Source organism: Balearica regulorum, chromosome 2 (assembly GCF_011004875.1).
Source record: "Balearica regulorum gibbericeps isolate bBalReg1 chromosome 2, bBalReg1.pri, whole genome shotgun sequence".
NCBI classification, from domain to species: domain Eukaryota; kingdom Metazoa; phylum Chordata; class Aves; order Gruiformes; family Gruidae; genus Balearica; species Balearica regulorum.
In genome coordinates, this window is record NC_046185.1 from 153,666,830 (window position 1) to 153,692,077 (window position 25,248).

General features: G+C 39.3%; 1 long non-coding RNA gene across 1 annotated transcript in view; it reads left to right on the forward strand.

The window, feature by feature from the left end:
* The window catches only part of LOC142600610 (uncharacterized), a 147,163-nt gene that overhangs the window by 80,020 nt on the left and 41,895 nt on the right, over nucleotides 1-25,248 (forward strand). The gene's annotated exons all lie outside the window — the stretch shown is intronic.

Here is a 25,248-nt window from a genome sequence, read left to right on the forward strand (position 1 = left end):
CTTGACAAAGCTCTGGAGGTCAAAAGAAAGTTGATTGGGCATAAGCGCAAGTTTTTCTCCCCCAAAGGCCTCAGCATGAACCTTGCACTGCCGGGGTCTTTTTTAGGAGCTGTATGACTGACATGCTCTCTGCCTGAAATTTGTAGAAGGTTTATTTAATTGCCACATGTACCTATCCCTCGTTTTGCTCTTAAATGTCTGCTCATTTTTCTTTCCAACTCACTGTTATAACCAGTGATTTTAGCCAGGAGCAGCTAAAATGACAGAAATCTATAAAAGGGGTTCATGGTTGGAAGTAGAGTATTACATGCTGAGTGTTGCCTGCCAGCGTTTTACTTGGATTTTTAAGTGGAGGAGGAGGAAAGTAAGAGTCCTCATCTTTGTTTTTAATTAATGCAGACACCATTTTCATTCTGAAGTGTCACACACTGGAAATCAAAGGAGCCTTGTATAAATAATAAGAAAAAAAAAGGTTCTCCTGATTAGTAATGGAAAATATTTTTCAAACAAGGTTTACAGAATCACGGTAGGGCTGGCACTTCCTCAAGGTGAAAGTCTCTTAAAATCATAACATAAATTATTGATTTGTCCAAGTCTCTTCTCCATAGGAGATTTACAATCTCATTTTCATAGTTGTCTTAAGGAGGGAGGGGAAAGAGATTCTTATCTAGGTCAGAATGAAAGCATCTTATTTTTACAAAATAATAATAAACCTCTATTTTAGCTAAAGCAAGTCGCTATGCTGTGAAATGATGGGGCTTGCTTACTGCTCTGACATTTGTATAATGTCAGGAGTAACTCCATTTAAGCAAATAGATTTACAGCTGTGCAAGTGTAATCAGAGCCATGTTATATCACATCTTAGATACAAAGAAAGATTTTTGTGAGCAGTTAGCAAGAGATGTAAGGAAGACGTCTGACTACCTCTGAATATTTGTTCTGATAAAAATTGGCTTCACCAAACCAGAACTCTACAAACCAAGAGCAAAACATGGAAAGAGGAGGATTGTGGCAAATTAGAAGTGAGTAAGATACAAATCTATCCCTTTTTTGCTGCTACTTTGGTTCAAATACAGCAGTACATGGGTGTAGCAGATGAATAGCAGGGAAATTAAAGGAAAGGATAAGTAAAGTCGTGTGGCATATCAGAGAAGGTTGAGAGTTCTTGGAGAACTACTATAAGTGGCAGCACTTCTCCAGATCTATGAAGAAGCGATCTGGTTGCTGAGGAACAAAACAAAGTGAAAACTGGGATGAAATTAGTCAGCTCTTAATCACCCCAGGCAGGAGAAGCAGGTACCATCGTACACAGCAGGAGATAGAAGGTGATGAGCAGAAGCGTACTGAACAAGCAGGAGGGGGTGTCTGTGCAATGTTGTCCCACCTTCTGTGGTGAGAAGAAGCAACAGACTTCAGATGTTTTCCATCTCATTATACACACGAGATGGAAATAAGCATGATGGAGAGGATTAAAATTTGTTTTTAAAACCAAGGAAGAACCGGTTAAGCAACCAACACCGCCCCCCCCCCCCCCCCCCCCCCCCCAAGGTTTAGTGTTGTACGTCAAATGAAAAGAAGTCTCCAAATGACGGACATTTCGAAGCTAGTGATCTTAGGTGTTTGCTGGTCAGGGTATTAAAAGAGAAAAACATGGCAAAAAATTTTGTTGTAATCTACTGTGGTAGAAACAAAAAAACCCAAAGCATTCTCCCTAATGAGTGCTTTTTAATAAAGGAAAATACATTGTGTTATCCTTGCAGACTGTAGTGTGAGAAATGTGCTGGAAATATCATAATATAAAAGTAAAATGACTGGATTTAAAAAAATAAAATTAAATTGTCATTTCTGAGCCGAAACTATATTGTACCCACCACAGAGAAATCTTATATTAGACCTTCCTCTAAAACTTAGAGGGAATGATGACATCTCATAATCAGTGGTTTCTTTAAGTTGATGTGATTGAGACAGCTGCATTTATTTTATGAGAAAAGTATAAAATTTTACTGCTGTACTTACATATGTATGCTAAGTAAGTAGAACCATATATACTGTGACATGCACATGTGTATATTCATCATGTGTAAAAAGGGCCAGTAATCAGCTAATGAAGAGAACTGAGGGATTTAAGAAAGCTCTACGTGAGCCCCAAAAGCCATTTCTACAGCTTAGAAAGAAGATTGTATCTTAAAACCAACCAAACAAAAACCCCACATAATGTAGAGAAGAGCATGAAAGTAGCTATACAGCTTTAAAAAGAGTAATATTTACCAAAGAAGCTGATATTAATGAATACAAAGTAGATATTTAAACTTACAGAAAATTGAAGATGCAGCAAAAATCAGAAAAAGAAGAATCAGTGGCTGGTACATTTAAGGACTGCAAGAAAGTTTTTTCACTTGTATAACAAAAAGAATCCTAAAAAAAAGTTGGCCTGTTACTAGATGAGATGGTACAGATATCAATGACAAAAAAGTGGCACAAGAGAGAAAAAAAATATTTGTCCATATTGGTGAAAAGTGGGTTAACGAATCCGTATCACCTCACAATTAAAAATACTTTCAGTTTCCTTAGTAGTGTGGGAGATGTTGAGGAAGAGCAATTACTGAGTTTGGGTTTTATGAACTCATGATATATATCTGAGATTTTAAAAAGATGAGGCTGAGGATGTGTTTCAATCATTAACAGTGATGTGTTTTAGTCTACTGGGAAAGTTTCAAAGGACTGCAAGATTTAAAGTATTTTAAAATTATATTCAAGTACCATTTCTCAGTGTTTAGAAAACTAGGTTGGTTAATTCCTGAATTCAATAGCAGATGAATTTGTTAGAGTGCATCAACACTATTTGCAGTTAACAAATAAACAGGGGAAATCATGCAATTAATGTAGAGAACATGGATTGGCAGCCTGGAAATCCTCTCAAAGTCATTTTTGTTTTTAATAGGATTACAATTTTGATTGATAGATTTCTGAAATGAGTGTTGCGTAGTACCCGATGACATTTTGATGAAGAAAGGAGAAAGGTACAAAATTATTATGCTTGAATACTGTGTTTTAAATTATAACTGTGTCCTTGTTTCAGCCGAGAGAGTTAATTTTCTTCAGAGCAGCTAGTATGAGGCTATGTTTTGTATCACTGTAAGTGAGAAATCCTTACCAGGCAAAGATGCTTGTATTGAGGTCCTGCAGGGATTAATTCCTGTCCCATTCTGTTTAAGTTTTTTCATATATTCTGAAAGAAAAAAATAAATTATCATGAATAAAGTTTGCGGATAGCTCAAAGACTGGGAAAATGCCAAGTAAGGAACAGAAACAATACATACAGATCTCAAAATGTTGGAAAAAGGGAACTTTATCTTGGAAGAAAGAATAGAAGCCAAAGGTACTAGAGGAGAGATTGTCCCAGAAACAGTCACTTTGATGACAACTAAGGGAGATTCTGGCTGATGATAAACTGGATATTAACTCCTAGGATAATTCCTTGGCAAACAGGACTAACATGGTCTTCCTGTAAGCAGGAGAATAGACACTATATCGGGCATTTGTATTTTCATTTCGAGAATATTATATTCAGTTGTATTCACAGTTCAGTGAGGCTAATAACAAACTGGGGAAGTTTTAGGGAAAAAGAAACAAGAATACCCAAATGCTGAAAGAATTGGAAACCTTACTTTGTAACCCAAGGGGAACAATCTGGAGATCCTGTCTCTACATATTCTGCTCAGTTTTGGGACTGCTTGTGTGTTGATTATTCCATCTCTGTTTCAGAGGTTTTTTGGTGAGTGGCTAATGCACCACACCTTAAATTACTGCATTAGAAAATTAAAAAAAAAGAGGGATAAAGGAAAAAAAATTCTACACCTTGTGCTTCAGATTTGGCTCAAAAGAAAAAACCTGCTTTCAGGTAACTAATAAAAAAGGCTCTTTTGTCAGTAAAATAAGCAGATTTGTTTCAAGCATACAGGAAATGAATCTGATAGATGAGGAAGGAGGAATCGTTTTACCAGATAATTTTTTCTCACCATGACTAATCATTGCCCTTCTCCAAATACTGATGTTATGTATCCTCTGTGGAAGAGAAATAGTCTTCTTGTTTGTAAGGATTCGTACATACCAAGTGGCAGTCTGCCGTATAGCAAGTAGTTCAAACTAGGGATCCCCCTGGGCAGGTGGGTTTGTCTAGTGTGGAGCTCTTTCCTTTTCTTCTCATTCTAAGTACACCTCTATGGCTCTTGTACGGCTTGATTCTGGTCTTCTGGTGTAAATCAGGAGTGACTCAGCTCCTACCAGCGTGGTTCAGGTAAATGAGATCGGGCTCCAGCACATGGTATTCAACCACTCTAAGTCTGTTAAAGGACCTAGAAATGGGTGTTCATCTAGCTAAGATTTGCATAGATCCTCTGTTTTGTAGTTTTCTTATACATCACTTTATCATTCTTCCATTTGCTAGTCCTAATAACTGTTTCTTACTTAAAATAAACCAGCTTTCATTTAAGAGTCTGAAAAGCTTTTTACAAACTTCAATTAACTAAGTTTCATACTGTTCCTGTAACAGTGAGCATCAGCTGATCGGTATGATTGTACAACTGATGCATCCCATTAAATATACCTCCCAGACCAAAAGAAAAAAACCACAAACCTAACCCAAAAAGCATGTTAAGACAAGATTAAGTATGCAGTATTAATTTAAAATGCCTTCAGAAGTCAAAGCAAGATGCCTTACCTGGTTTACAGGAATCTTTTGAGAGAAAAGAAAAACAAACAAACAATCAAATATATTTCCTTGATATGGAACGTACAGAAGAAATTTCAGATAGAAAGCTGACTTTGTGGACAGACTGGAGTGAGGTTCAAACCTCAGTCTGTTTAGTTACAGTCCAGTTGTGGAGTTCCTGCATTTTACAGTTCTCCCTGAGAGATTTTCTAAGATATTTAGGAATCTATCAGGAAATCACAGGGCTTAGCTTCCCAGTCAGTGTTGTGAAGCTGTGTTTAAAGCATATAGTTCAGTTGCAAAGTGTATAATACCTCTGAATCTCCTGCTTTCTCCTCTGCCACCTTTCTTCCTGACAAGCAGCGACTCTTAGCATGCTATATACTCTGCACACAATTTGTGGGCTGCGGTGAGGGGTTCATTCTTTATGGAAATACCTGTGTCTTCCATGAAACAATTTCTACTTTTGGGCATAGCCTCTCTTGCTTGCAGCTTGGGAGTCCCTAGGCGTAAGGTACAGTGCAGGTAAATCTGTCTAGAGATTCTGGCCCAAGGAAGCTAATGAGATCATGACATGACCACAAGATAGTGCCCAAGTGCATTGAAATGAAAATAACTCAATTTTCAGATACAAAAATTGAGTTTTCAGACAAGTAGTTCTTAATGAAATCTATTTTTTTTTCTGATGGGAAAGAGATACAGTTTATCAATATATAATTTTTTTGCTGTTAACTAAATTTTATGTTGCAAAAGTTAAAAGGGAAACGTTTTCAGGAATCCCTAATTGCAAGTCAATATATACCATTAGTGTGTTCTCTACTGCAGCAATAAGGAGACCTTGGGACCAAGCTCTTAATTATTGATTCTTGCGAGCTCAGCTGGTGGTCCTTGGACCTTATTAAATGCTCCTCATCTTGTTTTTGCACTCTTATTCCCTTGAGCTATAGCTTAACTGTGTAAGTTCTCTCACTACTTGTTGATTCTTAATAAAATCTGTTGAACGTTAAGGTTCGAGTTTGGCTCATCCCTAAGATTAAGTCTTTTCAGCTTTCAGCACAGTCAGTCATGTCACACTTAGCTTGATTTGCTTTGCTTAAGGCTTTCTGAACAATAGGTTTGCGCAGTGCTGTTGCTAACCCCAGTTCTAGCCGTGTGATGACCTTTTTCCAGCCCTGATTATTTATGTGTATCCTGCAGTTCACTGGGGAAGTGTGTGTTGGCTTCCAAACAAAGATTGCTGTCTATTATATATAACCTAAAAATACAACTGTGAACATGTGTAGGAGTTCGGAGCATGATTTTTTTTCCTGGAGTTTATTAACATCCTGTTGTATTTATTTCAAAACCTACAAGATGGGTGTTTTTAGAGGTTTATTGTTCAAAAGTTGCTGTAATTATAACAGCTGACAGATAGGTGCAAATTACAATTGATTACATTCATGGACTGTATAAAGCAGTTTAAATTATTGCATTTGTATATTGCCGTCTTCACTGGAAACCTGGAGTTGAAATGGGAAATGCCTGAGCTTTGGAGTAGCTACCTACATATAGTGTAGAGTGGTAGAAAACAGCGAGTAAAGGTGTGGGTGTTGAAAATGTCCTGCTGCCCAAAATTAATTAGAATGAAGTGTCCTAAACCTATTTGTTCATTCAAAACAAAACCAAAACCAAAACCCCAACAAAAAAAATCTCTGTTTGACTACTAAATATACCTTTCTGCTCTGTCTCTTTGCTTTCATTTGTTTCGCCAGATTTCCTAAAAAGATGAGGCTTTTGTACACAGCCTGTATGTGTGTGTACACCACATGCACTTATATCTGGGTGTGCTCCGACAGTGGTGCCTGAAGAGGTAGCTCATCTCATCTGAGTTTGGCCAGAGAATAAAATTGTCAAAACAAAATATTTTTCTAGAAGTTTTGTGAAACTAAGTGGGTAGGGAGAAGACAGGAACAGACTGTAGTTGTGCCTTGACACATTGCAAGATAACCTCACTCCTCATGGAACACCAAGAAAATCAAAAGAGAGAAAAGTTCTGAATGTCTCCATTGTGCAGAAAGCTTCAGCTGCAACTCATGCCTACCCCAGGACACAATGTCAGTCACATCTGTGGTGCTCTGATCCACCGAGCTGCTTTAATCTGGGCACTCGCAGAACTGCTTGATTTATCTTTTGGCTAAAAAGAGGCAATTCCAAAAATTTGGTGTTGAGTAATCAACTATAGTTTGTTTCTTTTTCCTTAAAAACCATAACAAAATCCTCAAAGACAGTAATGTTTGATTGTGTGTTAGAGGAACATACAATATGGGGAAGATGAGAAAACCCTCACATCAGCGTTTGTCCTGCTGCAACTTGCAGAAGGGAGCGCTTTCTCCATCCCTCTGCAAGGCAATGCGCACCACTGCTGTTTGGTGCTGCCATGCACCAGAGGAGGGACTGCAGGGTCTCAGACTCAAGGAAGGGATGGCTTGTTTGGAAATACAAATATATCTTCCTACTTTTAGTCCTTCATGGATTCTTGCCTGGTCCTGTGAATTCCTGTAGAGTTTGCACTCACCTAACCCCAGATATTCAGAGTGCTGTTATGAAGTTCCTGTTACCATAAGCTATAAATTTTATTCACTACACCCATTCCCATGGGTATCCAAGCACCTGGTCTGACACAACATCCAAACAGACAAAGCAAAACGATGCAGAAAGTGGTAGCAGGAATGATAGGAATGACATGTGAATCCATTAAAACGGCACGAGTCTTCTCCCAGGCTGGTCATGCTGAAGAGGGAGTGGATGAAGTAGTAGCAGAGTGGAAAAGTGAACTGAGATTAGAGTCTAATGCCAGTTGCACAGGAAGGATGGAGAGAGGTGAGGGGGAGTTCAGAGGGCAGTCAGGCAAATGTGAAGGAAAGAACAGCTTCCAGCTGTAGAAAATTGCAGGGAGGAGACCAAAAGGAAGCAATTCTCACAGACAGTAAACACTTATGCTATTATAGTAACTCAAATTAATAAATATTTATCATATAAAGCTGTCCAAAGGACTTGGACCTCACTGGGTTGCACTCTGAGTAAATGTGAAGACTGTCTCATTGTGGCTTCCCACAGAGATCAGTGAGTTTATTGAACAAAGCTTGTGACAGCAGGGCAGGATACACGAATGCAGGTCTCCTGGGCCTGCTGTCCTGGCTCTCTCCTCCTCTGAGCAGAAGAGAGTCTTCTGGGCTCTGCACAAACTCTGCACAAACTCTGCACAAACTTTGCACAAACGATGTTCAGTGCTTTTCAGATACTGCAGCAGAGAGTGGATGTATGGAAGTGCACTAGCCCAGCTGATCCTCCAGAAGTGTTGCTGCATGCTGCTGCTGCACCCAGTCTCCTGCAGGCAACCAGCTCTTGTGCTTTCATTTGACATGACAGAGGGACCATAGTCCATCTCTATCCTTCTGAGATGGCTGTGCCCATAAGAATAAGTTTCGGTCAAAGAGACAAGTTGGAAAAAGCCTCCAGAGGTCATCTAGTCCAAGTCAAAGTGAGAGTAACTTCAGATTTAAATGAAGTTACTCAGGACCTTGTCCAGTCATGTTTTGAAAATCTCCCAAGACAGAGATTCCACCATGCCCCTGCCAACCTCTTTCTGCCAACCCACTTGCTAGAGTGTGTCATGCTAATCCTTTGGGGAAGCCCTATAACCAGCTAGAAGAAAAGAGGGCTGAAATTGAAAATATTTTAGCCAAAGGTTTCCTCTATCATTGTGGAAAGTTCTTGGAGAGTTGATTATGGATTAGATTAACAGTATTTCATCAAAATTAATATAATAGTTTAGAATAACAATAACAATAATCTTAGAATAAAAAGTGTCCTTTAAAAATATCTTAGGAAAAGATGTGTATTCTTAGTGATTGGGTGAATAGGAACCTTTTACATGTGTATATTTCTGTCTTTCAATCTATAGAATGCTTCAAAATAATGAAAGATCAGAATACATTTAACAAGAAGTTTCCTAGACTTTGTCATAAGCAGTAACTTCCTTATGTGTATATATTTTTTTCTAAATGAAGGAAAATTAGCAAAGCACAGAGAGGTTTTTTCATTGCTTTTGCCCTTGATCCCTGAAATCTCAAACTGCCAAAAACCTGTTGCCTTTCTGCAGCCCCTGGGGTGCAGAGGGTATCAAACAGTTCATACTCTGAAAGTCTACAAAATTCACTTCATTTAAAATTCAGCACAGTGTTTTATCTGTTGGGTAAAAGGAGTAGTCGAATAGAGTGGTCGGTGTGTAAGTTCCTACCTATGCAAAATGAATGTTTCATAGCTACAGCAGAGGCTGAGGGCTTGGAGGGCCCTTGTCTAAGTGCAGCACAGGAGAGGGAAGCGTATCCTAGTTCTGTCCACAGTGAAATATACCTCGGACTTCCATTTCCAGCATTTGTCTCTCTTGTGCATGTGGAAATAAATGAGATAAGACTGATACTTATTTATGGAGATGTAATGCCCTCTGTTTGTGTAGCTGCAGGAATGCTCAGTTTATCAAAAACAAAAGACGTACTAGATTTTCTTAAAAAAAATTGCATTGGCAACAACTAAGTTCTTGGTTGACTTTTTTATGTAAATAAGAGAAACACATGAATATCAGCAGCCACATAACAGAGAAATTTTGAACATAAAAGTTCTGCAAGGGCTCAAGGAAAATCAGCTTACAGGATCAGCTAAGGGTTTGAGGAATGGGCTGTAGGAATGCAGTGCAGAAACGATTAGCAGTAACAGCCTGGGTTATCAATCGATGTTTTACACCACAGCTGACATGGTCTTGCCGTCTTGTAAACTTTCTCACACAAATAGCTTTGCTAATCTGAAGTTTTCCACTACCTTCCCAGAAAATGTGGGAGAATGAAGACTACATGTGCTAGGATTTGCAGTTAGCAGCAAGTAAAGCAGACCCATAAATTTTATGTTGATCCAAGTTCTGTTTTCAAATATACTTTGCAGGCTGATGAAGCAAATGACATTCTCATCTTGTTACTGTTCATTAACCCAAGGATGTGAAATCATTCTGCATATCTGGTCTCTCTTCTCTCACCAGACATCCCCTCCATTCCTGTGTAAATAATGCAAGTTCATCCATCACTAAGTAATCAGAAGACTGTCAGGATCTACTGGCTGCAAAATTTGGGAGTTCTTATAATTTCTTTTGAAACACGGAAAGACGCATTTGAGAAACTGCTCAAAAGTGAAACAGAAAGAGATGTATTTCACAGAATAATTAGTTCTTGTTTTCCATTAGATTTCCCATTATTTTTTTCTTAATGATGTGGACTGTTTCTCTTCTGTGCTGTGGTTCGCATTTGGCCTGCTTTCAGTGAAGCTTATAAACAGGGGTGATTGCTGTAAATGAAATCTGGAAAATATATACAAATACATACAGGAAGAAAAAATAATCTTGATGCTATTAATCTCATGAAAATTAATTTAACAGAAGTGGGCCTTAAGTCATAGAGATTTCAAATGTGGGGGATTTATTTAATCTAGTTTCCAAGGCGAGTTTTGATAGCTTTAAATAATAAACATTTTGTTTAAGAGAAATCTCAAGAAAGCCCTCTGTTCATTTGAACGTATGTTAACATTCCTGTGCTTGAGACCTCCCTGAACTCTCTTATTCTGTGACTTGTATGCTGTTGACTTTGCCTTTTTTGCTGGTAATGTCAGGCTTACTTGTCCAATCTCAGCTGTGTAACTGGGGCACTCATCATTACCCATTGTTTGAATAAGGTCTTGTTGTGTGCTCTGACTGATTGATTGCTTATTCTCAATAAACAAAGACTTGCACTCAAGGTCTTTGAAACATTTCTTGCTCAACTAGTCGACTTATATGCACCGAAGGCCCTCTCCTATATTCATTTATTCAAATAGGTAACTTTTTTTCTCAGACAGAATCACTATCTTAGAAAGACAGAGAGAGAATTCAGGAGGAATGTATTTGGTTTGTGTGGCAAGGTTTTGGTAGCGAGCGGCTACAGCGGTGGCTTCTGTGAGAAGCTCCTAGAAGCTTCCCCTGGGTCTGATAGAACCAATGCCAGCCGGCTCCAAGACGGACCCGCCGCTGGCCAAGGCCAAGCCCATCAGCCATGGTGGTAGCGCCTCTGGGATAACGTAGTTAAGAAGGGGAAAAAAACACCAAGAGGAATTGTAGCCAGAGAGAGGAGTGAGAAGATGTGAGAGGAACAGCTCTGCAGACACCAAGATTGGTAAAGAAGGAGGGGGAGATGGTGCTCCAGGTGCTGGAGCAGAGATTCCCCTGCAGCCCATGGAGAAGACCATGGTGAGGCAGGCTGTCCCCCTGCAGCCCGTGGAGGTCCATGGTGGAGCAGATATTCGCCTGCAGCCTGTGGAGGACCCCATGCCAGAGCAGGTGGATGCCTGAAGGAAGCTGTGACCCCGTGGGAAGCCCACACCAGGGCAGGTTTGCTGGCAGGAGCTGTGACCCCATGGGGGACCCACGCTGGAGCAGTCTGTTCCTGAAGATCTGCACCCCATGGAAGGGACCCACGCTGGAGCAGTTGGTGAAGAACTGCAGCCCGTGGGAAGGACTCACATTGGAGAAGTTCATGGAGGACTGTCTCCTGTGGGAAGGACCCCACGCTGGAGCAGGGGCAGAGTGTGAGGAGTCCTCCCCCGTGAGGAGGAAGGAGCAGCAGAGACAAGGTGTGATGAACTGACCACAACCCCCATTCCCTGTCCCTTTGTGCTGCTGGGGGGGGGAGGAGGGAGAGAAATCAGGAGTGAAGTTGAGCTGGTAAAGAAGGGAGGGGTGGGGAGAAGGTTTTAAACTTTATTTTTTATTTCTCATTATCCTACTCTGATTTGATTGGTAATAAACTAAATTAATTTTCCCAAGTTGAGTCTGTTTTGCCCATGATGGTAATTGGTGAGTGATCTCTCCCTGCCCCTATCTCGACCCACAAGCTTTTTGTTCTATTTTCACCACCCTGCCCAGCTGAGGAGGGCAGTTACAGAGCAGCTTTGGGGGCACCTGGCCTCCAGCCTGGGTCAACACAACCCACCATGAAGAAGTATTGTTTTTCTAGTCCTACTTATCTTTCTGTTTAAGCTACAGTGTTTTTCTCAGTGCTTCTTTAATCTGAAGCCACAGCACAAGATATTACATTAATGAAGTCCATTTATTCTGCAATAGGATAAAGTGAAATCCCAGTGATGCTGGAAGAGGAGGAGCACTGAAACCCATTGTCTCCCTGTGAAAAGAGAGGGAGCCCAGAGTTACGTTGTGAATATCAGTAAGGGCTGATGCTCAGCTCAGAGCTTCATTTGGCACCAGTATCAGCTGTGCACATAAACCCTTTGCAGGTGATTTTAGTTAATAGTCCTTTGCATATTTTTCCTCCTTCACCGACACAACTGATTATCATAAGCAGTTTTTAAAATGTCCTAATACTGCAGTGCCATAATGACAGTTCAGTCTCCCCTGCTGTCATTAAAAAAGTCCTATGGCATTAAACGTTTCCCAGTCAGCCTTACCATTTAGTATCGTGAATATGTGAAAGGTAATAGCTGAGTAAAGGTTTCAATGTGCACTCCAATGGAAAGATATAATCTGGTAGTGCAAATCTGCTACCATTTTACTGCAAGGGGGAAAGAGGAATCTCTTGCAGGTTGCTGACATTTTGCAAAGTGGTAATGACTCCACTGTGCTGTGCAGACACAAAACAACACAGCTGTCTCTGTCTTCTCCTGTGTGCACCGTGCATTCCTATCTACTCCTATGCAAGAAGGAAAATTCTCATACAAACGCAAGGTCAGCAAAATTCCTCCAAATAAAATTTGTGATGTCATTATAAACGGGAGCTTTTTATAGCTAGTATATACGCAGCTGACAAGTTTTATGGCAATTCTATAGTAAGAGTCAACCATATTAAAAAAAAGTATGTATCCTAACCCATTTGAATGAGGCTCTCTGCCCATCCCCTTTACTCTATTAGGACTGGATTGGGCTAGCGAGGGAGGAAAAATATTTTATTGACTTTTTTTTCCTTTCTTCTCTGTGGTCATGAGAAAAGTTTTATTATTTACAGAAATGTCAAGATCAATGCACACCTGTAATGCTATGTACATAAAAATATACATGAAAATTTCCTCATACTCCTGCATTCATTTACTACATAATGGTAAACAGGCAAAGTTTATTCTTATGCTTGCAGTAGTTAAATCACTCATTCTTTTGAAATATGGCATTATCACTTAGTAATTTTGGGGGGTTCTGCATATCATTAATATTTGGAGGAAAATATGTGTCTTGAAAAGTTAATTGAAACAACAGATGAGAGTCTTCTCCCACTTGCAAAGGTAGCGCACATGTAGACGCAGTGAGATGCTAGACTTACATCAGTTCAAAGTGGGTGTAAACACGAGAGAAGAGTCAAGCTCCATTTTTCGTCTATGAGAAGAGTGACTAATACACAAGAGGCTAATTTAGTAAGAACATTTAGTCATGGCTTCCTGTAACCAGGCCACTTTGTGAAACACGTAATTACACACCAGTTGTTGTAGATAACAGTGTGCTGGAAAACTTAGGATGCTGTAATAGGAATGGACCCCAACTTTCTAATTTTAAAAAGTCAACAGCAATTCTTATGTAATCCCCTTTAATTTTAAAGCCAAGCTCCCACCCCTGAGTCTGTTAAACCTTAATTTGATCAGTAAAAAGGGGTTCTGACTGATCAGCACTGCTCCATTCCTATTGCCTGTGAGCCTGGAGACGGCAGTTATTGCTCCATCCCTGTCAGGAGATTCCTGGCTTTTCTACATGGGTCTGTTTGTCTTTCTGCATTCTTATGCCCTGTCCATTCCCAGTTGATTTTCACCTCAGGAATTCTCAGCATCCGGTAAATAGGTAATTCCAGTTGCTGTGACTGGTACCTCAGGCTCTGCCCCGCTCCGTGCTGCTTGTTTATCAATATTTGAACAACGCACACTGTCTCCCTGTGACCCTCATTCTATCTCTTTTTCCCTTGTCAGAGACTGCTCTTTTTGAATAATCATTTTGACTGAGTAATCACTCTGTCTCTAGAGACAGACCCTGCTAATCTCATTTGCATTAGTCTTTGCATCCTATGGGTTCTTACGTCACACAGCATCCTGCCTTCCAGAGCCACGTTAACCAACATAACTAGCACCTGCTGCACCTGGATTCTTTTTTTCCAAAGTGGGGTAAGCTTGTGCAATAAAGAGTTTTCAAAATTTTGGGGGGGAATATATGGGCATCCCCACACATTTACACGTATGTTCATAACTGTGAAATGACACGGTAGCAGGAGGGAGTCAGGCTTCTGAGAGACCTATCTTGCAGTCTTGTGTTAGCCCTCAAAATTTACCCATATGGTGGAAGTCCCATTGTGCCAGGTGAGTGATAGTTTTGGCCATTATCTTTATCCAGAAGTTGTAATCAATATTCTAAATATCAGCCATAAGTTACCTCAAACATAATATATTCAGTGTTCCCTGGGATGCTGTTGTAGAATCTGGCAAAAAAATCTGATATGCGTTTACCATTTCTTGTTACACATTGCAAGATTTTTAGGTTCTATGAACATTTCTGATGCCGCACGACAATGCTGGTACTTGAGCTTGAGGACAACTTGCAGTTCATCAGAGTTCAGTACTCTTACGTTGAAGGTGATGTTAAATGAGAGCTTAATGACACTAATAGACTCAGGACATAGTAATTCAGGAGTAGTATAGGTCATCTGTCCTAAGAAGAATGCACTAGGGCTAAAAATGCTTCCAGATGCTTTGTTTCTTCTTGTCATCAGAGTCTTCACTGGGATCAGCTTCATCTGCCTGGTCTTTAGGTACAAGTTATTGAGAGAAGGAGAACTCAGGTAGGCAGGAACTAGCTACTGACTGGGAAGGAAATGGGTCAATCTATGCCAGATTTTAGGGAGTATAAATGAAAGTGATTAAGAGCCAACTTTCATACCAAATTCTTCCTAGTATTATGATTTCAGTTACAAGCAGTAAAGTTAATGAAGAGAGGTATTATTCTGCAGGATTTTTAACTTTAAGGGTTAATGAGTCTGAACAGGTGTGAGAGATTAGATGTAGCAGAGAATAGCAAGCTGGTGGAAGAAAATACCAATGTTCGTTACGTTCAGTCTTTGCTTGAGGGACAAGAAAAGAGAAGAAATCAGCTTGCTCAGGAGACAAGTTTAAAAATATGGGGTTTTTTTTCAGTATAATCTGTTCTTTTCATAATTAACAGTTCTTGGGTGATTACCTGAAGAGGCTGGTTATGCTAGATGATTAACTGAGTACCTATATATCACATGACTCTACTTGGGTATTCTCTACTTTTTCTAGTGTCAGTGAAGGTTAAGAACCAGTCTTTTTGATGTACGGTAAATGCTAATTGACATCATACTTTACTGGAACACCTTGTCCCCAGTCACAACAGAAAACAACGTTTTTGTAATCAGTGGTTGAGGCTGTCCTTACTTGGCAAGTCATAGCCTTGTCCAGGCAACCTTCTCTCTGTCCTGTAAGTTTTGGATTGGGTTTTTGGGGTTTTTTTTGGGTGTTTTTATTTTATTTATTTTTTTTCAAACTCAGGAGATATTAAAACAGGCTGTCCTACTTTGACAGTGGCTAGAAGTGGTGCATTTCCTTAATGCCAAAAAAGTATGCCCGGTAAGCTTGAGTAGTAAGAATTGATTCCAACCCAATCTGAAGTTATTGGGGTGTTAAGAACTGAGGGATCAGCATGATCAAGGATAAAAAGGGATATGAATTCAGGTGAATAATTATTTAACATGAGGAAAAAAACCCTGAAAGAGGACATCTTTCTAAAGTGTGGAATTACCATTCAAATGTAATCATGAGTTTTCTGCGCTACATCTTTGTAGATTTGCTGGGAAAATAGAAATGTGACATAAAAATCAATATTTCTGTCAAATTGATAAGAATTTTGTTTATGCTGACAAGGTTTTTCAAGTCTCAATGGAATGGTCTCTCTTTGACCTCGCAAAGCCCTTGATATGTGCACACACAAATAACTTTGGCAACTGGTGCCAGAGTGACCAGGCCCAGCCCAGGTGTAAGTGAGTACATAGTTTTGCAAGTAAGCACATAGAATTACAATCATATCTCTCAACCTTAATTGCCTCATAGAAAATAAACACTCCCAGTTACACGATCTCCCCTATTGCCGGGACAATACAAATCACCAAGATCTGTGATAAGACCCTGCTTTTAATGAAAGAAGATTGTATTTCGCCTCAAATGCTTCTAAGTCTTCGACTTGATTTGAGAGAGAGGGGCAACTAAATTAAATTGAATTTGAGAAGTATGAAAATTAAAAAGTCTCCTAGGACCGCTGTTAGGATCAGGGTTTGAAAAGCTTTGAGAATAAGATGTGAAAATCATCAGTCAGACTGTCAGTGTGGGCTGGGACTGCTCAGTCTTGCTTATACTCTAAGAGATGCTGAGCACCCGCTAATGCTCTGCACTCAGGGTTGCTGAGGCTGAGCCTCCTCCAGAGTTTCCCTTGGGGAAGCCAGACTCAGGCACCCCATTAAGACTGTGTGCTTCTGGCCTGCTAACAGGACATTACACTTACTGTTTGTGGTGTTTTAATTTCTGCAGTACTCCTCTGAAGAAGCACTTGTTATCCCAGACAAGTAAAGCATGGGAAAGGTTGCATTAATGAAGTGGCACAATGAAGAAAACTGTAATCCATGCCTAAGTATTGTGAAAGAACCTCTCATTCAACTACACCAAGGTGCCAAGACTGTGCTTTTATACACTTCATACTGGTTGCCATTTGCAAACATTCAAAACTGGTTAGACTTCTTTTTCTCTATGAAAGACAAAATGAGATTATTTTAAAAATCTAAAGGCTTAAGATAAGTGTATTGTTTTGAGGATGACCATTTGCTTTTAGCAAGTAGTGAGGGAAAAGTCCCCTGCTCCTGGTCGGGAGGTGGCTGTGTCCTGCTGGATGTTCAGATGCGAGGGCCAGGCAGTGCACGTGCTGCAGGACCACAGTCACCTGCTCCACCACACTGAGAGGACCTCCTCTTCTTGTGCCCATCCCGTGTGGCTTCCTGGCTGCTTCTGCTTTGGGATGAGTGTCAGTATGGGTAGAGAGTCTTGACAGGATTTCTGATACCTTTGCCATGGCCAGTCAGTGAGATGAGAAGACTTTTAGCTTCCCTTTTGCCTGTGACTGAGCGTCCCCAGAGGGAAGAGCAGTGAAGGTGACCTGTCCTCTGTGGGGTGGGTGTCATGGTGGGTGGAGGACAGGTGAGAGGTGGGGAACTTCCATGCAAAGAATATGTCCTCATTTGGCACACAAAAGTGAAGCGTGATGAAAGATTAAGAGCAAAAGGAACAAAATAGCCTCCTCTTTGCCTGCATATCTTCTCATGGCGTGCTATGGTTGCTGAGAGTTTTTGTCAGATCCCTGGTAAGCAGGATGTAACAGAAATTACCTTTCTAAATCCGCATTTATTAATTGCTAATGTTATGGGCTTGTTATGGCTGTGGCCTTTGAGAGCACTTCTACCTGCTAAGAGTGTGGCTGTGATTCAAATACAGGCATTGATGTAGAATTCTTAAGTGATGGTTAAAGTACTGTGCAGAGGGCCCAAGTTTCAAACAGAAGTAGGTAGCTGCTGCACTTGCAGAAATGGATATTGAAATGTGCTGTCTGGCAGGTATTACCTTGCTTTGAGAGTTATTTTCAAAGAATAATTTCTAGTTATAATCATAAATTAATTTGCACCTTCACAATCATTGAATGCACATATCTAGGCATAGGAATACTCAAGCCTAACTTCCAAAGGTTGACATATTTTTTTTAAATAAATTCTGAAGTCAGCCATATTTAGAATGAAAAAAAAAAAAAGAAAAAAAAGAAAAAAAAGAAAAAAAAAAGACCTTGCCTGCTGGAGATGCTACAGCCAGCTCCTCCTTATAAACAATATATGTATATAACGGTACAATCAGACACCTGTTTCAATATGTGCTTTCTAGTGATTTCTCTGCCTTTTTGTTTGCTACTTGGAAATTCTGTGAACCTTCTTATGGGACAGCATTGCTTTCCCTGCAGGTGCCTGAGAGATGTACAATGTTTCTTGCTGCTGTCTTTCAGCGGCTGTCAGCAGGCAGCTGACCAGAGAACCTTTATTTAGCAAATGTGAACAACTGGAGAACTTGTGTTTGCAAGACTTACTGGACCTACCTCAATTTACTGAGAGCAGTAACAAATTTTCTCCCCCACTGAACAGATCCAGCACTGAAGCTCCCTGATGTTAATAAATGACTAGATCAACCTCTCTCACCTCCCAATCTTCTTCCAGCTATGAGTGTGAGGTATAGAAAGTGAGTAATGCTTGCTGTAATCTGATTTAAAAGTTGGAGAAGAGCAGGGGAGAAGAGAAACTCTTCTTCTGTTAACTTGTGTAAAAGCAAAGAGTTAAAATGTAGTGACAGACTTACTCATTAGCCAGATATTACTATATCGTGCTGTCTCTTCTGGAAGGAAAGCATTAGCAACCCAGCTGTTTGTTGGTATTCAAGATGTGTGTAAGAGAAAACTGTAATGGCATATTTAATCTGAAAACAATGTTGAGTAAAACTTTTTTCAGTGTGAGAATGGAAATTGGGAGCAAAAGTCACTGGAAGACCTTGTTTCCAAACTGGGTGGAGTCAATTTTATTTCAGTAAATTTACTAATTATTTGTGATGATCTGGGAGCAGAAGTAGGATTCTAGTTGGGGCAGTGCTGAGCTAAGCTCAGACTGCCAGCTGGTTTAGGAAATCTTTATCTTCATCAGTTTAGGACGTTTATCTTTCTTCCATTTTAGCCACTTAAGGTTAAATACAGTGCTGGGAAAAGAGCAACTGCATTTTTATAGAGTTTATTTGTAATGACTTTAGGGTTTTGTTATTCATTTGGAAATTTTCAGTTTCTTGCTAGTTCACTGGCTGATGAATCTTACTTTCCTTCCTTGTTCCTTCTAGATCTGCTGTGGTTACATTTTCCTCCTCTAATGCCTTGGGTATTCAAGTGAATAAAAGGAAATGAAGTAAAAAAAATAAAAAAGAAATTTTAAATCTGGTTTGACTAAATATGTGAAATGACTGACTTTGCAGGTAGATGTGAAAATGGACATTTCTGCAGGTTGCCCCTTGCCTTGAAACATTTGCAGTATTTATAGTATGTTTGGACAAATGTCAGATGCCTTTGTGGGTCATAAAGAAACTTGACAGGAGATGAGGAAAATGTTTCACTACAAGAGTTTGGGGCTAGGAGCTGAACCCAAGGTTCCTGGGCTTTGGATTACCACTTTAACAATGGGGATGTTGCATCTTTAGTCTTGGGTACCCATATTCTTAGTAAAGCCTGTACCTTTGCTTTTTTTTTTTTTTTTTTTTTTTTTTTTTTGGATTCATAAGATCATAGAATAGTCTGAGTTGGAAGGGATCCATGAGGATCATCACGTCCAACTCCTGGCACCAGACCGGGCAAACTAACAATTAAACCATACATCTAAGAGCATTGACCAAACACTTCTTGAACACCAATGGGACTGGGACCACGACCACTTCACTGGGGAGCTTGTTCCAGTGCTTGACCACCTTCTCAGTGAAGAACTTTTTTCTAATATCCAATCTGAGTATACTACCATTGCAGTGAAGTATATATGGGATATCACCTCCAATCAGCTTGAAACAACCGATGTGGAATACGGAGATTCCTATTAGCTAGGACAAGTTACAGGAACGCAGGTCGCACAGATTTTCTGTCTTGTGGCATTAGCTTCCTGTATCCGTGGAGGAGCTGGAAACACAGGTGTAGGTTCCCAAATCTCTGAATAATTTAAACCTAATTTCTTGAGAAACTGCATCTTCTTCTGCTGTAATATCAGAACTGCAAAGACTGGGAGATGTAATCAGGTACCTTTGAGATTCTTAGTAGGGAGGATGTTATGCTTAAGTGTATCACCCTTGGGAGCTTCTTGGTTTTGATGTCAACAATTTTGAAACGATTTGGAATGAGAATACAGATTTCAGAGGTCTCAGTCACTGCCTTGAACAGGATTATTGCTGTTAAATCTTAATTGCTTGTATATATGCATTACAAGAATGGATTATCATCTGAGATTTTTCATTTGTATGTGATATTCAGATACAGATAGTTGAAATTTTCTGTTGACTAGACCTGATGCAGAGGAAAAGGTCCAGCTGTAATGGTTTTCCAAATTTTAATATACATAATTCATCTATTTAAGCTGAACTTTCTAAACTGCAAATATTTTGGTTGTGTTTTTAAGCTACATTCAGTGTGACCGGAAGCAAACTTTCAATTTACATGTTGATTTTCATTCTGTGATACTTTTGCCTCAAATGGGGCCCTCATTATTTACAAATATCAACATTCTTTTTCTCTAGTGAGTGCTTATGTCACATCCTGGTTATATACATTCAAAACCAGGCATTTTCACTTCATATGAAGAGGGTTAATTATGAACTAGACTGCGGATCTCAAATACATCAGCAAGCTAAGTAGCTGGTGACTGCTGCAATCAGTTAACTGCAAGGAAATGAAACAGGACTTATTTACATTTAGAGTGATGCCTGAGTTCTTAATCACCTCAAAGCATTTAAAAATTAACTTTACTACCAACAGCTCAAGAGGCATAATGAACCCCAGGAGGGAGTTTTCTTCTCTTTCATTTTCATTGAAGCCGTCTATTCATTTACATCAGACTACTCTCACTCCAGTCTGTTTTCCTGCTAAAACCTCAAAAGTTTCCTTATTTCATTTTCTTAAATAACTTGTGGTTCATTTGGTATGCTTCATCATAAATTAGTATTAAGACTGTGCAAGAACTCTTGGCAACTACTGAAGTACATGCAGCCACAAATTCTTTAAGGACAAATGGAAGAAAACAGCTCAGTATTTCTGTGTTTTGTTGTAGATGTATCTATGTATTAAAAAGGCAACAAAATATCTTTAATTATCATCTTCATGCTTTCCTGAGCTTTTGCACCTGCACAAGCACATTTTATGATTTTGCACACGGACACACTCGTGCTCCAGAAAGGGGGCTACACTGTAATCAAATAAGCAGCTAACAGCCTGACCAGTAATGACATTTGACAATTGGCAATTTAGAAGATGGAAGCAAAGATATTGAAACTAATACAAATTCTCCAAGCTTCCCACCATAACTTTGTTTTATCTTGACTCTTATTTGCCCTGAATCCCCTAATAGGAGCAATCCTTTCATAATACACTCAGCCAACCCATTATTTCTATATACTTTTTTTCCATTGCTACAAACATGAAGCACTAACACCTCCAAAAGTGGCCTGTTCCCTTGGGAAAGGTCTCAGCTGCGAGGGGGAAAAAATCTTTTCTTTGGAAGTTTCCCTTGAAGGTTTGAACTATTTTCCTGGGCTATTTACAGCTGAAGTGAAGGTGGTATTTTGAGAGACAACAGTAATGAAGAGTACAGCAATCCAGCCAAACTTAATAGGGGTAAAGCTGAATAGTAGAAGATTTTTTTTTTCTTTTTATCAGTGATTTAATGGACAAATTGAATGTAGGTGTTTATACATCTATTAAGATAAGAAGAAATGCTAGCAGTGCAGATTATTTTTTTAATATGAGAGACAACATAATAGTACCATGGCAGTTTTAGTAAACAGTAGATACACAGTTACAGTAGATACGTACATATTTATTTAGCAAAGCTACGGGCATAGTTCTTTTAACACTTTTCCCATTGTCTGCTCTTTCAATGAAATTTTAGTCATAAATCTAATAAACTTATAAATTAATTGTTGTGGCAGCTTTTGTTACCTGTATTTTTACAAAGCAATTAGTGTATGCAACTGTAAATCATAGGTCTCTAATTACTTAGGCCTCTTACAGGATCGTGTCATCAAACTGAACTGAGGTGTTTCGGTGAACAGCTGTAGGTCGTGGGGCGTTGGAACCATCACGGCTGCCGGAGAGTTACCCTGTCCCGGGTGCCTCCCTCTCCCTCCTGCCGGTCACGTTAGCTCTGCACCCTCTGACCTGCTGCGGCTGCTTGCTAAATTGGATTGAAGAGCTGATACTTTGGGAAAATAAGTGGTGTTAGCATTTGCGCAGCCTGGGATAGTGTGGAGCTGGAAATAAGGGCCAAGGAAGGGAAAGAGAAGCTAGGGTCTCTGTTTTCTGATGGCCATGTCACCTCAATACCTGTCAGACTGCAGCCTCAGTAGAGAAAAAAAACCCGACTGGTCACAACTATGGGGAAATAAATGTTTTCATTTAAGTAACCTGGACACTGGCACTACAATTGTAAGGAACAAGTGTCTATATTTATGAAACAACTACAGTTCAGTCTTGTAAATCTTTTTGCAGTTGGGAGGGTGACAAGTCTGCAAACCAAATCTCTACCTTTTTACTGAGGTGATAAATCCTCTGGTTGGAAGACAGATGGATTTTAGTGTGTGCTGTCTGGGGAAAGTTGTGACTGCTGATAGCTGTCACTTTGGGGGAGGCCGGTACGATGCCTACCCACCTCGCTGCTGAAGCTTAAGGGGTTGTTTCCTTTCTTAGCCTGAAGTTGCATAGTTAATATTACTCTTTATCTCTGCAGGAAATGGAATATGACGTGTGGAGGGGCTGGGGGGCTAGTATTGCTTCAGCTAGCTGTGTAGTAAAAGAGCCAGAAAGTTTCTTATAATGATTTAAAACAAAAGGGCGCTGTTGCGTGTGTCAGTGTTCAACATTTCAAATCCGTAAAATTATTCTCATGTAACTTTCTCATGATGGACCATGTTGCCTGTTGGATTTGATGTTCTCTTTCAAAACTAATAGCTCGTTTCCTCTTTACCTGTCAAATTGTCCGGAACTCTATGGTTTCTGTAAATAACTTATTTAGACTACAAAAAGCCAGAGTTTGCAATTTTTAAATTGTGAAATACTTTAATCATTTTCTTTCTTACCTATTTTCCTATCCTATTTCTAACATACCCCCCTATAAATTTCTTTTTATTTTTAAGATTTCCCTTGTTATGAGCCCTGACCAATTGTAGAAAAGTCTAAAAATATTCTATGTTTCCTTAGCCTATGGTTTCAATGCATTTTGATATAGATGGCTGTGCAGGAAATCTGACAGGGCTGAAGGAAAGAGCAGAACCCAATCCTACATTTAATAATGTGTGAGGAGCCCACTCTCCGCTTTCCCCATAGCGAGAACCACTCACCTCTGCTGTTAGTTGCTGGATAAAAGCTCTGAGGAGAGTTTCTCACCTTTTATATTCTCCAACTGTTTTTTTTTCATAACTTTTTTTCTTCAAAGTTAAATATCTATGTTTCCTTACTAGAAACCATAGTTGTCTTTGGAGTTTACCTCAATTTTCCTCTATAAAACCATCTATAGTTTTATACTGTCAGCTCAGTCAAACTCTTTCCAGACATTTACTCTGTGAAAGGCTTTGATGCAAAACAATACATTTTAAAAGGTTTTTTCAGCATCATTTCATAGAGGTTAGTTTTTCTGGCTTGTATTACTTGTAGCTGATGGTTCCTGAATCTCTTTTGATTTAGTTTTAAATGACTCCTGATATAAATGTCTTTAGGACTCCTGCCAAGCAGTATACTACTACTTCCCTGCCCTTCATTTCAGCCAAAACCTTGTAATGTAGTTTTGTTGTTTTCACTGGTTGTGACATTGATTTTGAAGGATTTGTAATATACACTAAATCACTATACTCATTCAAAACATGACACACTTCTGCAGTAAACATTTTTTGTAAACATATCCTTTCATTGGTATACAGACATTATTTGACTCTGACAATGGGGATGGTCTGTGTGACCATGCTTGAGGTATATATAGTATTAAGTCTTTTGGCTGAATTCACTAGTAGTTTGTTAGAGACTTTATGCAATAGGGCAAATCCACAATCTTTGTTTTCTTAACTCTGTTTTTTTTTTTTTTTTCCTTCTTTCTTCTTGTTTTCAAAATGTGGGACAGAATTTAAGGTAGATTTCCAGCTGGGACAATTAATATCTCCATTGCCTAATACAAAAGCAGCTAAAATTAGTCTGGGAGGATCTAGCAAGAGTTTGGGATGCAAAAATAGTGAAACCATTCATAACTAGGGAAATTTCACTCAGTCAATCATTTCCTATTAGCCCCTGACCTTCCTAAAAATGATTTTTGTGGAGCATGTTCAGATATCATGGTTTTGTAGGAAATTAATGTCAGGTAACAAATTGCTGGAATGAATTTTCCAGTGTGCTAACAGAATTGTTCACATCCAGGTACCCCTTCAGGCACTGTCAGCAGAAACTGAGCTAAAACTCTGGTTCCTGAGTGTTGCCTGCTATTGCAGATTTAGTGTCCTGCTTTACACTGTTTGTACTGAAGGAGCTAGGAAAAGGCTGCCTGGCAGCTGACTCCTTTGGGAATCCCTGCTAAAATGAAATGTATATTTCATAAGGCCATCCCAGGGAGCAAAACTTTAAGTAAACATACATTTTAAATGAGTAAGCAATTGTCTACTGGGAAACCGTGTATGGAGCTTTATTTTTAGATATATATACTCATCTTGCAGTGTGGGGAATTACACACACAATTTGCAAATAGAGAACATGCTAGTTAATGCTTAACATCCCTCTAAACACAGCCTTGCAAGCTAAATTAGTAAACACTATAGAAAGAATTTTCTCTGCATAAGGCCCAGTTTCACTAAAGTCAGGTCAAAGCTCTGTTGCCATAGGAGAGTGTTTTATTGACATATAAACTCTGCAATGGATCTGGCTGGGTATCCTGGAGAGCACATTTTAAATGCAGTTACCTACTGTTACTTGAAGGTAACAGTATATTTGGAATATTTTTGGATATTGATATGTATTTGTGTGACACAGTTTCTGTAGTCATAATTCAACTTGTGTAGGTTGGTTTGTTTAATGTTTGCCAGCGACTGGACACAGTGAATGTTTAATCTCTTGTGACTTTAAACATCTGTGGGGTAGATGTTTATACCTGAGCTAGCGATTGTGTGCTGCCCTTATTAGCAGTGGGAGAAGTAGATGCTTTTGTTATGTATTGAGATGGTTTGGTTTAGATCTCTGCTTAGGATGAGATGTCTCGGTCCCTGGACTCTGTCATCTACATTGACTATACACAGAGCTAAGATGGCTGGTTCAGATCTAGATGTCTGTCTCTAGCTGAGGTCATAGAAATCCTACCAATGCTGACTAGTAAAACCTTTTTTTTTTTTTTTCTTTGGGGTAAAATCCTGCAGTTGCATCTTTAATATTAATAATTTGGTAGAATTCAGTTTGGTTTTATATGTTTATGTGAGAAGATTGGACTTGAGTGATAAAGGAAGAAAATTTGATGAATTATTCAATGATTGTCTCTTTATTCACTTCTATAGTTCAACAGAGCTATAAAAGCATTTATGTATGTGTGTATGTGTGTATATATATATTTGGAAAAAATCTTTGGGACTAGGTGAACAGA